Source organism: Nelusetta ayraudi, unplaced genomic scaffold, assembly GCF_046127955.1.
Source record: "Nelusetta ayraudi isolate G7.1 ecotype Tasmania unplaced genomic scaffold, CSIRO-AGI_Nayr_v1 ptg000021l, whole genome shotgun sequence".
Classification (NCBI taxonomy): Eukaryota; Metazoa; Chordata; class Actinopteri; order Tetraodontiformes; family Monacanthidae; genus Nelusetta; species Nelusetta ayraudi.
In genome coordinates this window covers 3,770,867-3,777,500 of record NW_027466071.1, presented here as the reverse complement: position 1 = coordinate 3,777,500, position 6,634 = coordinate 3,770,867, and positions in this window count along the sequence as shown.

The window sequence follows — 6,634 nt, the reverse complement described above, 5'->3', positions numbered from 1 at the left end:
TGCCTGTCTTCACTCATTTGGAACTTGTTTAAAGAGTTAAACATCAATTCCATACTCAGTATGTCAGTAAGTTCCATACTCTGGAACACACTGACAACTCATCTGAACTGAATTCCAGACATGGAATAGTTCACTGCAAAGGTTCACTTCAGACTGAAAGAACAGCAAAGCTGTCCAGGCTCCTCCTCCCGTGATGGCAGGATGCGGCTCATTGGGTGGTTGGTAGTGTTTGGTGTCGGTCTTGTGGTTTGTATTGGTCCGTTATTTCATGTTGAAGCAAGTAAGTGACATTTAGCATTCTGTAGTACTGGGACAAGAGTTGGAACTTAGCAACAGCTACGATATCAACTCTACACTACTTACCGCATTTATACCACAGCACTTGAAATCATCACACTTGGGACGCTGTGTTGTAATGACCAGTTGTGGAAAAATGTTGGAAGCATTTGTTTGACTAGAAACAAGGATTTATTGTTTCTCTGTCATTTCTGTGGGATCAATCTTCAGTGTCACCTTGAAAACCTGACAGTATTAATCTCATCGTCTGTATGTAGCTGTCATGGTGTGATTTCAGCAGGGAGGTGTGCGTGTGTTTGTTGCAGCTGGAGTGTCTATGTCTTCTCTCCATGGAAACGCTGAACAACATTAGGCTAACATCCCAGGTGGCCTTAAATGACAGAAAAATTAAATAAAAAAAACAAAAAAAACAGATGAATATTGTGTGGGCACTTTTTTCGTATGAAATTGTAACGCACATTTTTATTCTTAAAATACTATCTTGTGTTTTGGTAAAATACTGAGTTTTCTCGTCCCTCTCTGCAGAGCTTTTGTCCCCTATGGTTCCACCTGCCACCGAGAGTGTCATCCATATGATTATATGTCTCATTCCATATGATCAAAAGTGTGGCGTCAGGTGGGAATTGGACTGGTGTCTCTCCGAGGGGCCAGAGGCCGAGTTCCTGACTGTCATTTAATAAGAGAAAAGAAAAATACCGCGAGTGGCGTCTCCATTTCTTAGCAGCTCTGATTAAAGGTGCCATCACCATGTCATACCTGTGATTATGTTTGCTGCCGCAGGGGGAAACCAGTGTTTGTGGGTGACAGGTCAGCCAGTACCGTGGAGAATGTGCTCTGTAATGAGACTAATACATTGTGCATCACAGTGTAGCCAAGCCGGACGACATTAATAACAGCTTGGTCAACCTGCAGGTAAATTACCGGCCTCAGTGTGCGTAGTGGTCGCGGAGAAACATTGCACGTGACTTGAGATTAGTGTGGCAGAAAAGAACGCAGAACTTTGTCCGTGAAATGACCTTGAAGACAACAGTGTCGTTTATAAAGTATATTGTTCGTAGTGCAAGTATTGTTTTGGAAGATGTCTCGGTAAACTTGACAAATTCCAGCAGGAAATTTTTATATGCAGGGGAACAACAATTGAAAACGATGGCGTATTGAAAATATCAAACACACGCACACACACACACACACACACACACACACAAATATGGAATAATTTTGGAATAATATACAGATTTTTTTTATTTTTTATTATTATCCTAACACAATCCTCTGTTTAACTCTAAAATCATTCTATTTAAATCCACCGGTGTTCCCTTCTGACCAGGCGTCAATGTTCGTATGGCAATGCACAGATGTGCGTTTGCACCAGATGCGATTGGATTAGTTGCAAACGGTGGTGCAGACAGGACGGCTTTGAGATCCAATTTGGGAAACAAATCAGATTTGAGCGCAGCGCGAATTTGGTACTCTGCACTGGTCCCATGATGACCTGAGTGCAGCAGGAGTGTCCGTAGAAAATAGAAAGATGGATGGATGGATGGTTGGATGGATGGATGGATGGATGGCACATTTAAGGGAAACAACAACTCCGAGAGTCGAGCTCCTCGTGGATTTGACGGACGACTGTAGGATGTTATTATCTTGTCCGTTAGCGTCGTCGATTGACTAACAGCATAAACTCTGGCACTAAACCAAGTAAACAAAGCGAGGCAGCAGCAGCAGCAACAACAACAACAACAACAGCCGTGTCTGGGACACACTGGCATCATATGTTTTACTTAATTTTATAATGACAGTAAAACAATTCCGTTTAATTCAATTGTGCTTTTACACCTTGTATGAATTATTTGTTAGCGGGCAGTTTGGATTGATAAATCTGAGTAGGAAGATTTTTATTGGCCTTAAATGGCTGTAACTCTTTGGACAATGACCCGGGGATATTTTTGGGTGGATGGGCGGGTGGATGGATGGATGGATGGATGGGCGGGTGGATCGATGGGTGGGGGGATGGATGGATGGATGGGCGCGGGGGGGTGGATAGATAGATGGATGGATGGATGGATGGATAGATAGATGGGCGGGTGGGTGAATGGATGGGCGGGTGGATAGATGGGTGGATGGATGGGCGGGGGGATGGATGGATGGATGGATGGGCAGGGGGATGGATGGATGGGCGGGGGGATGGGTGGATGGGCAGGGGGATGGGTGGATGGATGGATGGGCAGGGGGATGGCTGGATGGGCGGGGGGATGGGTGGATGGATGGATGGGCGGGTGGGTGAATGGATGGGCGGGTGGATAGATGGATGGATGGATGGGCGGGGGGATTGATGGATGGATGGGCGGGGAGATGGATGGATGGATGGATGGATGGGTGGATGGGGGGATGGATGGATGGATGGGCGGGGGGATGGATGGATGGGCGGGTTGATGGATGGATGGGTGGGTGGGGGGGTGGATGGATGGGCGGGTGGATAGATGGATGGGCGGGGGGATCGATGGATGGATGGGCGGGGGGATGGATGGATGGATGGATGGGCAGGGGGATGGATGGATGGGCGGGGGGATGGGTGGATGGGCAGGGGGATGGGTGGATGGATGGATGGGCAGGGGGATGGCTGGATGGGCGGGGGGATGGGTGGATGGATGGATGGGCAGGGGGATGGATGGATGGGCAGGGGGATGGATGGATGGGCGGGGGGATGGATGGATGGATGGGCGGGGGGATGGATGGATGGATGGATGGGCAAGGGGATGGATGGATGGGCGGGGGGATGGGTGGATGGGCAGGGGGATGGGTGGGGGGGTGGATGAGTGGGCGGGGGGATGGATTGATGGGCAGGGGGGGGATGGGTGGGCGGGGGATGGGTGGGGGGGTGGATGGATGGATGGGCGGGGGCATGGATGGGCGGATGGATGGGCAGGGGGATGGATGGATGGATGGGTGGGGGGTGGATGGATGGATGGGCAGGGGGATGGATGGATGGGCGGGTGGGGGGGTGGATGGATGGATGGGCGAGGGGATGGATGGATGAATGGATGGATGGGCAGGGGGATGGATGGATGGATGGGTGGGAGGGGGGCGGGTGGATGGGGGGGGGGGGGAGTGGATGGATGGAGCTTGACTTTGCGCCCTGCTCCCGAGGCCCCTTTGGCAAGCGACTGACGGAGGCGGTGAAAAGACGCAGAGCGAGCGAGTGGCTGCTCTTCGGCTCCGACTTCTTGTTGAGCGGCTTAATTTCCCCCAGCGCCGGTGCTTCAGCCGAAATCTAATTTGAGCGAAAAATGGCAATCCAGCTGTTCGGTTGACAGAGCCCAACCAAAACATGGTTTTCTTTCAGCGCAAAAACATGCGGCGGCCATCTTCATCTGCACATCAATGGCTGCTGAGCGGAGGCTGAGCGGCGCCGCGCAGGGTAGTAATTAGAACGCGTTCGCATGGGTGTGCGCGAGCGAGCGAGCGTGCGTGCGTGCGTGTGTGTGTGTGTGTGTGTGTGTGTGTGTGTGTGTGTGTGTTGCGCTGGAGGTAATTTGCAAGCGCGCTCCGCCTCTCTCCTCTCTATGACGCGTGAACAGAGGAAGAATGAAGGTATTGAGGCTGCGGTGATTGCGACCAGAGTGGAAATTATTTGGTCCTCTCTCTCTCTCTCTCTCTCTCTCTCTCTCTCTCTCTCTCTCTCTCTCTCTACCTCGCTCTCTCGCTCCCCTTGTTTGCTTTGTGTGTCGTCAGGCAGGATGAGATGAACTGGGAGTTAAATACCACCGCCACATGGCACCACCACCACCACCACTACCACCACCCACCCAAATCTATTATGCAAACAGAAGTGGTTAATTGTCCACATATTTGCATGCAGCGGGTAAATGAATTATAAAAAGGCCTCGGTCGCTTAGCAACTGCCCGCGGGTGGAAGGGGGAGGGGCGGGGGGTGATTGGCGGGTCGGGAACGGCGTCAGGATGTCAGGGAGCGCGCTGGGGGGGGGGGGAAACAAAAAGGTAGTGACGGTTGGTGTGAAAGGAGGAGCCGGCGGAAGGAGGGTTTGGTGTGGTGTGGTGGGATGGGACGGGAAGCACGCTGAGGGATGCGACTACTTCCTGGACAAGGGAGTAGTCGCACGCTCTGGACGCTCTGGACGCTCTGGACACTCACAGTGTGTCCCAGTCCTGCATCACTGTCGAGGTCCCGCACTGCCATTCCAAGAACGACAATGAGTCGCTCAGACTGTTTTCCAGGCTGCCATTTCGCAGTTTCAAAACTGCCTTGTGTCACTATGAACCACTGACGCTCGAGCTGTGTCTCCTCTCCTGTGGACAGGCAACACAAATGATTTGACTCTTTTACCGCTGACTGTAAAGACCAGTCAGTGGTCTCACTTTGACTATAAACAGTCAATAATATCTACTGAAGCCTCCTGCGGCGTGTCTGTGGCCTTCAGGTCACCGCACTGAGTGGAGAGGGCTGCTGCTGTGACGTCATTTCAAAGCGACAGGGCATAAGAAACGCCAGGATGAGCTTCTTAGCTATGAGCGTCACACCATTCAATGGGAACACCTGCAAATCCCAATTGTACTTTGTGGAAATGTTCAGAAATGTCGCATTTATTTTGGGGAAAAACTGTCACGGAAACGCAGCTGGAGAGAAACGGACTTTATTATTTCTTTCTCAGCGCGCTTCGTCGAGTGGAGTTGATCACAGAGAAGCAGCCAGTCATGGCTTTTGCGTGGATGCATCAGTCAGTGTGAGCTGTGACCTCGAGTCCTTGCAGCAGCTCTTGGTTGGGTTGGAAGTGGAGCTGCGTCAGGATGGAATCTCTTCCCAGAGGGTTGTGTGTTTTAGTTTTAGTTTTTCCTTTTCCTTTAGCAGCGTGGGACCAGAGGCTTGATGCAATTTATGATAACCTAGTCTAAGTGCATTTCTTTTTCACTACTGCCTTCCAGCACCTCGGCTCCCAGCATGCACAGCTCCGCCTGCTGGCAACCCAAGAGCCGTTTGCTGGATCAAAAAACCCACAGAAAACTGGAGCCTAAAAGCATCTCCAGCAAGTTATTATTCAAGAACACACCTGATATCACTCAATCACACTCCCACTTATTATGTCTGGCAGTGTGTGTGGCTGTGGCTTTAACAGAAGCTAACACTGAGCAGCCGTGAGAGACGCCAGCTGCTAAAACCAGGAGAGTAAAGCCGCTGTGTTGTGTTGCGATATGATGTAAAGTTTGATCTATTTTCTTTTCTTCTTCTTTCTTCTTTTTAACTTTATAGTAGGTGTTTGAATATGAACGTTGTATTATTGTGTGCTCTTGGCTCTCTGAACAGCTTGTCATATATATATATATATATGCTATATGTTAGTGCCCTATCAAGCGTCCAATCATGTATTTCTCTTTTATACGTATTTTATTGCCTTTTTCCCTCTTGGCCGGGGGTCTGCAGATGAAATTGTATTGTCACTTTCAAAAGAAAAATACAAAAAAAAACAAAAACACATCACGGAATGTTTCATTCAAACATCCATCTCTGACATGCTGTGAGAGATTGATTAACAGGTTACTGTTTGTTTGGTTTTATGAAGTCATTTAAAAAGTTTTTTTTTTTTTTTTTTTATTGTCGGAAGGTATAGAAGAAACAAAATATTTGCAAGTAAATGGATGTTAAATCTATACTGAGGCATAAAGGTGAGCTGATGTGAATGAAAGTGACTGAATCATCACTTTGTGATAATAAACAACCTGTAGAGAAAAAGTGTAGCCAAGTTCTTTTAAGGGAAAAGTTTGAAAAACAAGATCATTAAAAATAATCAAACTCTATGATTAAGTGGCACCGATTATTATCATTAAATGATGGCACCGATGTGCCTTAAAATTAAAATAGAACTAGATGACATTCAAGTCTATTGTAATGGTCCCGCGTTGCTTTATTGTTTTCTGCCTTCAGCACCTGCATTGAATCACTCGGACAGCCAAATGAATCTACCAACTGGATACAACAAGAGTTCGTGTTGTTGGCCGTAGTTCACTGCCTCCTGACCTCAGCAATTCAACTTAAAAGGTGAATTTGACACGTTACATAAACAAATATGCAGGTGTTTTGGATTACTTGCCCGATTAGAATTTGACTCTTTGAAGCTACAAAACTGAAGCTTTTCACAGTATTCTAATTTTCTGAGTTTGTGGGTTTGTGGTTTTAATAAGCTGAAAATCTGAATCAGCAAAGTTACAACAAGGAAGTGCCTGAGATGTCAATTTGCGTGGAGTGGCTCAATAAAAAATTTGTTGCTTTCATCTTTTACGTTAAATTGCCAAATTAAAACAACTTTTACTGGATATTCTCATT